The sequence below is a fragment of the Lolium rigidum genome, chromosome 6 (assembly GCF_022539505.1).
Source record: "Lolium rigidum isolate FL_2022 chromosome 6, APGP_CSIRO_Lrig_0.1, whole genome shotgun sequence".
NCBI classification, from domain to species: domain Eukaryota; kingdom Viridiplantae; phylum Streptophyta; class Magnoliopsida; order Poales; family Poaceae; genus Lolium; species Lolium rigidum.
The window spans coordinates 31691363-31703261 of NC_061513.1; the positions used below are offsets into that span (position 1 = coordinate 31691363).

The 11899-nt window shown below is 46.2% G+C and overlaps 1 pseudogene; it reads left to right on the forward strand.

Annotated features, from left to right (window-relative positions):
- Nucleotides 1-2142: 2142 nt before the first annotated feature.
- Nucleotides 2143-3732, forward strand: LOC124662391 (annotated as a pseudogene).
- Nucleotides 3733-11899: the final 8167 nt, after the last annotated feature.

Genomic DNA, 11899 nt, shown 5'->3' on the forward strand with positions numbered 1-11899 from the left:
CTCATGCAGTGAGGCAAAACTCTCTATTTTTCGCTTTCCCTTGCACTGTAAGCCTATGTTTTGATTCCGAATTTGCACCAACCGTCCGCATGAGATGTAAATGGTATGTGGTTGAGGGGCCCACCTTTTTTTCCTTTAGATCGAGAGCGGTGATTCCATTTTCACTGGAAATGAAACCGCATCAACCTACAGGGTCTAAGATCTTTTCATCTTACGCCCCACACACAAGTAACAGGAGCTGAAACACCAAACAAGCAAACAGAAGATTCAATAGAATCACGTAAGCAGATGGACACCACTTCTGTGATGATAAAGCTGCAATTGAGGGGTAACAGATGCAGATTTGGTCCAAGATTTCTATTTTTTTTCCTTTAGATCAAGAGAGGTGATTCTCAGGTTCCATTTTGGTTCCGCCTAGAACATCTTCGCGTGCAAATTCGTAAAATCATCATGATCGATTTTGAAAGGGTATTTTTCAAGTTCATTTGCCTTAGCTCGACGATTGAATTAGAGCTGGTCCAAAAACATTTTAGCGACACGCCCGCTATCCCTTTCTCTCGCCTCCAGCGGCGCGGCCCCAACGGCGATCGTGGGCGAGCCGGCGACAGCGACCCCAGGTACAGCGAAGCACACACTCTTGCCACTCAGCGAGCCCGGCGACAGGTGCGGTGGGCTTCAGCGAGGTAAAACTCTCTGTTCCTTGCCTTCGCGTGTACCGTAGGCCTAGGTTTTGGTTTCAAATATGCACGGGCCCTCCCCGTGAGGCTGCGATTGAGGGGGCAAGAGATGCAGATTTGATCCAGTTTTTATTTCTTTAGATCGAGAGGGGTGATTGCCGAGCTGCATCTCCAGTGGAAACGAAACCATATCTACTTACATAGTCTAAAACCTTTTCATCTCCCTGCTCTAAGCTCGAGCGATGTTCAAGCTCCTAGAGAAATTCTGATTCTTCGGTATTTTTAGCACAAGACATTGAAGTACCAGTGCCAGCTTCGATCCAGCTTGCGCTATGTTACCTCCTCGGGGATCATCGATTTTGAGCTCTTTCTACTTAACCTTTTCCTTGAAGATAAGATGCGTTTCGTATGCCTCACATTCTCAACTCGCTCCAACCCATCCTAGTCGCCATTGCTCTCTAGCTCAGGAGTTTCGACTCTGGTGGTGTTCGTTTGGTTGCTAGTAGTACCATGATAGGAGAGGAGACTCGAGTGTTGTCATCTTGGTTGCAAGTACGTACCATGATAGGAGAGGTGGCTATAAGAAGAAGACTACAGAGGCAGCGCACCTTTTATGAGCGAGGGCGGGTAACGTCTAGACTAGCCAAGGTTGGTGAGTGCATTATCCATTCATTTTTTGACCGCGTCCTAGATTCTGCGCCAAACATGACCCCTGGCCACTAATTGCCCTTTTTCCAAAGAGGTTTTGACTACATCTCTGTGCTCTACTTTATTGTGCCCAGGTCACCTCGTCCTCTACACTCAATGCTGATTTTCCAAGCTGGAGGGAGATAGTGAATTTGGAGCAATGCACAGAAGTTTGGCAGCCATCCCCTCACCGTTGTAGCCTCATACGTACACACGCCATCTGGAGTTTGTGGAAGGAGCGAAATGCTCCAATCTTGAAAGATGGCACCTCCTGCCCCTTTCAGGTGGCCCTCATGATCGTAAATGACATGTCCCTGATTGGTGCAAGAGGATTAGTCTACGTTATCTCTCTGCTTTGTAGCTTCCATATAGTATGTTCGAATGTCACTTAATTTACTTTTATAATGTGCGGATGCTACTTAGTATGTGCTCACATCAGTGGCAGAGCTTGGATTTCAAGTTTGGCTATGGAAAGTCATAAACAATATTGGTTTGCTTCAATATGACTTTTTTTCTGCTTCAATAGAATATATTTGCAAAAACGATGGGTATGCAACGCATATCCTTTCCTCAACCCGGCACCGCTCATGACTCGCATCTTCATGTTGGGAAGATAATACCGTGGCAAGACTGTTTTTTTCTTCCATTTCTCCTTATGGCTAAGTTTTTTTGTTCTGCACATGACCTGTTTTGAAGTGGAGCTGTTTAGTGTTTATTACCGCTTACAACAGCCAAGTAATATGATCCTTTTAATGCATATTCCCAGGGAGATTAATCTATCCTGGATGATAATGATGATGATGATGAGTTGATAAGGATGAAGACAATGATGAGGATGAAAACGATGATGATGATGTTGAGGGTATGTTGATATTCTGTAGCTCTTTCTGTTCATTTCAAGTAGAGCTTTAGTTAGAATTCCAGACTACTTATTGCAATACATGTTCGAATGTAAATTTAAATATCTCAAGTTATTTCTTGTACCCAGTTTCGTAATTAAGAAATTGTCATCTGATCTGCTGCGCAATTGATACATATAATCCGTGTTTACGTATTTTGAGTCATTTTGACATGTTATTTATTTGAAGAATAGATGCAAGCCAGTTTGTACCCCAAATATTCTGTTCTTTCCGTACCATAGCTATGCATTTGTGGTCTACTCTCTTCATCTCTTGGAACCGACTCTTTGTTCACTTGTTCAAACTATTGGAGTATATAATTTATAATTTTCGTAAGTATTGCTTGCCTTTGTACATAATATTATTTGCTTCCGTACCGAGGCACCAACTTGTATCAATGTCAATCTGCACTTACATTTAAGTAATCCTGTATGTAAAATCTTGTTTTTGCAAGTGTTTTGGCGGAGCTTGGTTGGTGAATCATTTGAATGCATTTAAGTATGAATTGGTACTGGTACAAAGGACTAATGGACCTTAACTAGAAGAATTTATCACAGTTTCTGTCCATTCTTGCTTGAGAACCGTGAAGTGTTTACACTTGCCATTCTAATTACTACAAATAGTAATGAATGAAGTTTATGTCTAGTTTTATGAAAAAAATCTTGTAAATCTGTTCAGTCTTGCTTGATAACAGTAAACAAGAACGTTATGCTTGACGTTTGTAATGACTACTTCATGGATTAATATTTGTAGTCATCGGAGCTCATACTTCGGTCTTATGCCAAGTTTCGAAAATCTGACAATATGCCTCTGTGCTTTCTTGTGAAAGATCTAAGCGGAGCAAGAGTGAGAAGAAGAGCAGGAAAGCCATGCAGAAACTTGGCATGAAGGCCACCACTGGCGTGAGCTGTGTCACTGTCAACAAGAGCGAGACCGTGAGCTTCCTAATCACTTCATGCCATTCTTCCCCACAGCATCATCCCATATGCTAGTGCTGTTGCATTTTCTTAACCCCCCCTTGACACTTGCAGGTTATGTTTGTCATCTCCAAGCCATATGCCATCTGTTGTTGTAGGTTTTCTCCTAAAAACCTCAGCATTCTCTTCTTAATTAATAGATGAGGCAAAGCTTTTCCTTCCATTTAAAAAAAAAGAGCCTGCACTGAGACGCCTACATCATCTTCGGGGAGACCAAGATCAAGGACCTGAGCAACCAGCTGCAGCCGCAAGCCACGGAGCAGTTGAAGGCACCAACGGGCGGGAGAGGCGTCCCCTCGAAGGGTGAGCACAACCGTGGCGGTGACCCAGGACGACAAGGAGGAAGACAAGATGGCCGTGGACAAGAAGACATTGAGCTCCTGATGACACAGGCCTCCGCACTGGGCCTCCGTGCCAAGATACAGGGCTGTGAAGGCGCCCAAGGCTTCCAATGGCGACATCGTCACCTCCATCATGGAGCCGACCAACTAGGCACTGGGAGGTGGAACTTTGACTTGATAATAGGGGTGTTTGGTGGTAGTCTTTTTGGCCATGCCATCTTGGATGTTGCAGCTGCGGAACTGGATGTTCTGTTCGTGTCTCTTCAGATCGCTGGCGAAAGGCGGAGGAAGATCCCAGGGATTTGATTGCTTTTTGCTTTATTTTCCTAGGGTCTTGTTTGCAAAGTTGGAGCCCTTATCTCTAATTATTAGATTCTCTAGTGCAATAGATGCCAGAGGGGCTTCATGTAAATTGTACCCGCCACTGTTCTCTCGTTTTATAATATAAGCAGCTCTAGGGCCTCCGGGCCCTTCCCTTGTTCAAAAAAAAAAAGACTACTGGCACGTCGTTTTTCCATGGCATTTAGACCTTGGAGGATCCGCAAACTGACTATGTCTCCATGCCATCTCATTGCAGTTGGGGGAACTGGAGGATCTGTTCAAACTATTCGCATGTGGTTTTTCTTGGCATTTTGACTTATGATAGGATGTGCGAACTGTGCAATTATGGGAATTCGAAATTGACTTGCGCCAATTTTTGTTTCAAAATGTATGTCACCCTTTGTTTGAGGCAATATGTAGACTTGTCACTTCATTTTTTAAACTCCTATTGGCCAAATCGCATGAAGCAAATCACAGCAAAATTTGGGTCAACAACTCAACATAGGCGCCTACAAATTCGATTTTGAAATAGCATAAATTTTCCTGATATCACAACTCTTGCACGCATCTTTGGCACGGTGAATTTGAGCTTAAACCTAACAAATCCACAATGCTGCTATGTTTGGGAGAGCTCCACTCCACCTAACTTCACTTCACCACTAAACTCCACTCCACTTGTAAAACTCCGGAGCAGTAAAAACTGTTTGGCTAGGTTAGCTTCAGATCCTTGTTTCCAGTCGTTTGATGTGCAACGTCCATGAGACCATCATTTGCTACTAGTAGCATTACTAGTATGTTTCCATTTGATCTCACTGCCGATCGATCAACACCAGAACCTTTGCATTTTATTTCTCAAAATATATCTCTGCATTTGCATACAACCTGAAAAGAATATGTATGATGAACTGAAAAAGAACTATTCACAGATTGACTGCAGATTGAACAAGAAATTACAGGACACGACAAATTATCCAGAACTATTCACAGATGTGATGTTTGCCCGTGCTCTTGTTGTAAGGCACAACCTCTTGGAGTCCCGGTGCAGGCGGGCGGCGGGATTCTCTGAAACAGCGAAAAGGCAGCGGCGGCCAGCAAACAGATGGCCACGTTGGCTGTTCTTGCGCCGCCTGTTCAATCCAAGGACGGGGATCGAGCAGGGGTGTCATAGAAAAGGATGACTGGGCGAAGGGGACAGAGGCGAGGGAGGCGGAGGGTCACCGGAGCTGCAGTCGGGCGATGGGATTCCTGAGAAAAATGAGATGGCGGCGGCGGCTCGCAAGCAGACCTCCCCGTCCGCTGTGCTTGCGACGCTGGGTCGATCCAAGGAGGGGAATCGATCAGCGGGTCGTAGAGAGGAGGAAGCTGGAGGTCGGGGCGAAGGGGAGGACGGCCTGGCCGCCGCCGGAGATGGATGCGGCGACTAGCCCTAGTCGCCACACACCATGGACAGACATGAATCAGGGGACAAGGGGAATACCGATTCGGGGTGGGCTGTCTCGCGAAAAAGTGAAGTGGAGCAGGTGAAGCACCTATTTCTCTACTCCACGAAAATGAACTACGAGAGGCCACCGCTTCACTCCACCTGAGAACTAGAGTTTGGGTGTTTAGGGCAGCTTCACCGGCTTCACCCGTAGATTGGTGAAGTGGAGCTGTCCCAAACACACCCTTTTTCAGAATGCTATTCTTACCAGAGATAATCTCAAGAAAAGGAATTGGCCTGGATCCCCCCCTATTTGTTCCTTTTGCAATGAACATGAACCTTTGAAACATTTATTTTTTGGCTGTTCACATGCTAAAGTAATATGGGGGGTGGTTGGGTCTGTTTTGAATGCTCATGGCTGTCCCAAACTCTGTGGCAAAGTATAACATGGTTGCATGCTTTCTTCCCTCATGGGGAAAAGTATCATATGCTTGTGTTGGCTGCGATTTGTTGGGCGGTTTGGAATATAAGAAATCAGATAACCTTTGAGAACAAAACCGTGAGGTCCCCTGTGGTAACTATTTTTTGCATGTGTTCGTTTCTCCGTTTTTGGGCAGGTATGTACAATGCTACGGAGGCGGAGGAGATAAGGGGCGGGGCGGATCAGCTGATGGGGAGAGCGTCCGACTTGGCGTGCTTCGGGACAAGTTCCGTGTCAAATGGCACGGCTGCTACAACTCCTACTAGGCTGATGATCACGGAGGGCTGATCGGTGGTTACAAAAAGATGTTAGACTTTGTTCCCTTTTGGTCTGTGAGGTTTTGCTTGTTGGCTGTGGTGATGTTATGAACTTTTCTCTTCCTGTGGTGTGTTCTATTTCCTTCTGTAGTTAGGGGTAGGTTTTTTGCCCCGTAGTGTGGCTTTCGACGCCGAGGCCATGCAGCGGGTTTTCCTACCAAAAAACTCTTCCTGTCATTCCCTTTTTCTTGTTTCCTTTTTAATTGCTGTAGCATCAAAAACTCAGAGTACCTTGTATTTCCGTTGAGCAATTAATGGAAAGGGGAGTGATACCAGGTTGAATTTTTCCCCCCTTCACTTTCATCCATCGTGCCCGCTCGATCCCTTTCTCTCGCCTTCAGCTGCGCGGACCCAACGGCGGCAGCGCCGGCTCTCCTCGCCACCTCCACTCGCCGTTGCCCTGAAACAGTGCCGCACACGCTCGTGCCTGGCCAGCGTCCGACACAACGAGCCCGGCGACCGAAGCGGTGGCCTGCAGTGAGGTAAAACTCCACATTCCCCCTTCGCTTCTACCGTAAGCCCGGGTTTTGATTACGAATTCGCACCAACCGTGCCCGTGAGATGAAAATGGGTAAGAGATGCGATTCGATCTAATTTTTCTTTGTCCCTTTACTAGATCGAGAGGGGTGATTGATTTGCGGACTCCACCATTTTCAGTGGAAACGGCTTACGAGTGTAAAATCTTTTCATCTCCATGCTCGAGCATCGTTCCAGCTCCAATGGAAATTCTGGATCATCCATATTATCTAGCACGAGACCTTCCAATACTCGGTATTACTGCTAGGTTCGATCCGATTTGTGTTTTTATCTTGCGCTATGTTCCCTCCTTGTGGATCGGCGACTTTGAGCTATTTCTAGCGTGTCATTTCCTCGCAGAGATGTTACGTTCATGTATGCCTCACATTCACAACCTATTGCGCCGCTCCAACCCATCATAGTTGCCATTGCTCTAACTCAGGAACCTCGGTTCGGGTGGTGTTACTTTGGTTGCTAGTAACTACTACCATGATAGGACGGAAGATATTGCAGAGCCAGCGCGCATCCTTTATAAGGGTGGATAATGCTTAGGCAAGCCACGGTTGGTGAGTACATTAGCTTATTCATCTCTTAATATTGTGACAATGTCCTCAAATCTGCATCACATCTAAGCATTAATTGCCATTTCTCCAAAGTCTACTTCATTGTGCCCAGCTCACCTCGTCCTCTACACCGATTTTCCAAGCTGGTAGATGATGAGTTCGGAGCAATGTACAAGCTTGCCACAACCCCGACCGTTGTAGCCTCATACACCATCCGATATTTGTGGAAGGAGCAAAATGCCGCGATCGTGAACGATGCCACCTCCCGCCCCTTTATGGTGGCCCTCGTGATTGCCGTGTTGGAATATCCGTACGTATATGAGTAGACACGGTGTAGTACACCGCCCGATCTCATATGTATCCTTGTAAAACACGGCAGAGGTTTTTCCTGCCATATATAAACACGAAACCCGAACCCTAACAGGTATCGGTTAAGCCTAGTTCGCTATTATGGTATCAGAGCGATTCTCTTCCATGACCTAGCCACCGCCGAAGAAAAACACCCTCCACGATCTCTTTCGATCGGAAAACTCCAACAAACCAAACCCCAACGATCTCTAGATCGGAAACTCAAAAAACCACAACCAAATCACGATCCTTTTGATCGGAAACTCCATAAATCTTTCCCACGATCCTCCTCAGATCGGAAAAACACCCACGATCTTCAGATCGGAAAATACCTCCCCGGTCATGGCGTCCTCGTCCACGGCATCCGCCCCGGTACCCTCCCTGGGGTCTCCTCCTTCCCAGAAGTTCACCAGATCGAATTTCTTGTTCTAGAAAACACTGGTCCATCCTGCTCTCCGTGGTGCTCAGGTCCTGGACCTTCTTGACGGCTCCGATGCTGTACCGGTGACACACCTGGAGGTGGAAGACGCGAGAAGAGAAAGCGAAAGTCCCAAACCCAGCGTATGCAGCTTGGGTGTCGCGTGACTCCACGTTGCTTGAGTTGGATCCTCAATTCCCTCTCACCGGAAATCCTCGCCCACACCATTTGCGTTGAGTCAACTGCTAGTGTCTGGGCCATCATCAACAATCTGTGCGGCTCTCGTTCTCGCTCCCGAATTAACCGGTTGTGAGGGGCACTTCAGAGCACCAAGAAATTGCACATGTCTTCCCCTGTCTTCTTCGCCAAGATGAAGGCCTTTGCATCTGAGCTCGCCGCTGCAGGGAAACCAGTCGAAGAAGATGAGATGGTTGGGTATCTCGGTTAATGGGCTAGATGCCTCATACAATGACGTTGCTCGCTGCTGTCAACGTAAATAGTGCCACGACTCGGATGATCTCTATGATCAGATTGTTGCTCATGACATGCGACGGCCTGTCCAAAAGTGATCGGAACGCCTGGCTTTAGTTCTTCCTGCTACTGCCGCTGCTCACCGAGGCCAAGATGGACGTGGCCGCGGTCGATCTCCCGATCGTGGTGACCGTGTCTATGGACAAGTGCTGGGAAGATAGACGCCGTGTTGACGGTGACCGGCGTCGCGATGACAGGTGACATACGTCGGGATGATGGTGCTCGGCTGGGAAGATCGCCGCCGCGATGATGGTGGAGGACAAGGCCACCATGATGGTGGACAACGCTGGGAAGACCGATGCCCACAACAGCGTCGTGACAATGGTGGCTATGAGCGCTGCCGTGATGATGGAGGATATAAGCGTCATCGTCGTGGACATGGCCACGTTGCTACTGCCTTTGTTGATGTCACATGTCAGATATGCACAATACATGGTCACCCTGCCTCCGACTGTTGCTGGCGCTTCAAGAAAGATGACAAGAATGATGATAGTAATGATGATGATTCTTGACGCGGGAAGAAAGGAGCTCATGTTGCCTCCTATGGTGTTGACTCCAACTGGTATTCTGACACCAGAGCTACGGATCACATCACGAGTGAGTTGATCAAACTCACCACCCGTGAAAACTACAAGGGACAAGACTGCGTCCACACTACCGATGGCAATGGTATGGTTATATCGCATGTTGGTCATTCTATGTTGCATACCCCCCATAGCACATTGCATTTAAACAACATTCTCCATGTTCCAAATGCTTCAAAGAATCTCTTATCTGTGCATAAACTTACTCTTGATAATAATGTTTACATTGAATTTCACCCTTGGTTCTTTCTTATTAAGGATCGGGCAACTCGAAGAACTCTGTTTAAGGGACCATACTATGGTGGTCTCTACCCGCTAGTGCCTCTCTCTACCGGGTCTTCCAAGCAAGCATTCGTCACAGTAAAGCCATCCTCATCCACATGGCATCGCCGTTTAGGTCATCCTTCCTCGTTTGTGGTGCAACAGATTGTTAGAAAAAATAGCTTTCATATAGTTCAGAAATAAATTCTTATGTTTGTGATTCTTGTCAGTTAGCTAAGAGTCACCAGTTGCCATATCTTGTGTCTGTCTACCAAAGGTGTCCACAGTTTCTTTTGAGCTTGTGTTCTCTGATGTATGGGGTCCATTACCTGCTTCTGTTAGCAAACATTCATATTATGTAAGCTTTATCGATGATTATAGTAAATTTTCTTGGATTTACTTGCTCAAGAAGCGTTCTGATGTTTATCAAGTTTTTCTTAACTATCAAGCCTATGTTGAACGTAAGTTTGGTAGGAAAATAGTCACTATGCAAACAGATTGGGGAGGCGAGTATGAGAAGCTTAATGCCTTCTTTCAGAAAATTGGCATCACTCATCATGTGTCTTGCCCTCATGCTCATCAACAAAATGGTTCCGCTGAGCGCAAACACCGTCATATTGTGGAAGTAGGACTTTCTCTTCTTGCACATGCATCTATGCCACTAAAATTCTGGGATGAAGCCTTCCTTACAACCACATTTCTTATTAATCTTATTCCTAGCAAATTTATTAATAATGAGACTCTCGTTGAGCGCCTCCTTCATACTTCTCTAAATTATGATTCTCTTTGGATTTTTGGGTGTGTCTATTGACCCAATCTCGGTCCCTACAACAGAAGAAAGCTTGCTTATAGATCTACCTATTGTGTCTTCTTGGGCTATGGTCCTCTTCATAAAGGGGTAAATGTCTAGATATGACCATTGGACGTGTTTATGTCTCTCGAGATGTAGTTTTTGATGAGAATGTTTTTTCCTTTTGCATCTCTAAATCCTAATGCTGGTAAACGTCTTAGTCAAGAAACTCTCCTGTCGCCTCCACAAAATATGGCATGTACTAGTGGGGATGCTCAACATGATGATCACATGCCTTTACCTATTATACCGATTGTCACTAACCATGTTCAGGATATCACCCCACCGGCTGTTGCTGCTGACACTCCATCTGATGATGAATATACTGGTGAAAACCAGAGTGAAAACAATGCTGAAATGAGTGAAAATGATGCACAGGAAGATGCTAAAGAAAATGCTAGCTCGGGCACTGGATCCGAGGAGGATTCCCCCTGCAACCTTGGATCGCTCTGATCCCGAGGAGGATCCTGTCTCCCCTGACATCCGCAGCAGCCAGAGGCCTTCCCGCGCCCACGATGTCCCATTGCAGGTTTACACGCGTCGCCAGCGTCCGACGTCGCCATCGCGGGACCCACCTTCTTCCCCGACAACACGCTGCCAGCGTCAGCGGTCCCCGACACAGGATCCGCCCGTCATCATTGCTTTGACAACATCATCAGTTCCTGGTTGGTCGCCATCACGGGGCCCCTCTCGGTCCCCATCGCCGTCGCGTCGTGCGCCCCGGTCTCCGTCGCCCACTGGCTGAGATTCTGGCACAGGATCTTCTCCACACGCTGGATCCTCTGTGCCCTCATCTGCTATGGCGGCTCCTGTGGTTGGTGTTCAAACCCGCCTACAAAAAGGTATCAAGCAACCTAAAATTTACAAAGATGGTACAATTCGCTATGGGTTGCTTGTGTCTACAGATGAGTCTCGCTCTCTCTCTGATGCTCTTGAAGGCCCACACTGGCGTAAAGCAATGGAGGATGAATATGATGCATTGCTTCACAACTAGACATGACACTTAGTGCCACCCAGCAGAAGTAAAAATCCAATTTACTGCAAATGGGTATATCATGTCAAGAAACGTGCAGATGGTACAATTGACAGGTATAAAGCTCGTCTTGTTGCAAAAGGTTTTAAACAAAGATAGGAATTGATTATGAAGATACTTTTAGCCCTGTTGTTAAATCAGCTACTGTCAGAAGCTATTTCAGTTTCTAGATGTTGGAATTTGCGACAGCTAGATGTCAAGAACACGTTCCTACATGGTGTTCTGGAAGAGGAGGTTTATATGAGATAGCTGCCGGGCTTTGAAAATCCTGATGTTCAACAAGCCCCTCGAGCATGGTACTCTCGTTTAAGTTCAAAGTTACATAGTTTTGGTTTTGTACCATCAAAGGCAGATACATCTTTGTTTCTATATCACAAGTCAGATATTACAGTATTCTTTTTAATTTATGTTGATGATATCATTGTTACAAACTCTTCAGATCATGCCATTGCTGCTTTCGTTAAGGATTTGAATGATGATTTTGCCATCAAGGATCTTGGTGAATTACACTATTTCTTGGAAATTGAAGTGAGGAAAATCCAGGATAGCTTGTTGCTAACACAGGAGAAGTATGCCATGGATATCTTAGAGAAAGTTGGCATGCGACAATGTAAGTCAACACCCACTCTTTCACTTGTATCAAGTGATCCTCTTGATTCCGAAGATAGTACAAAA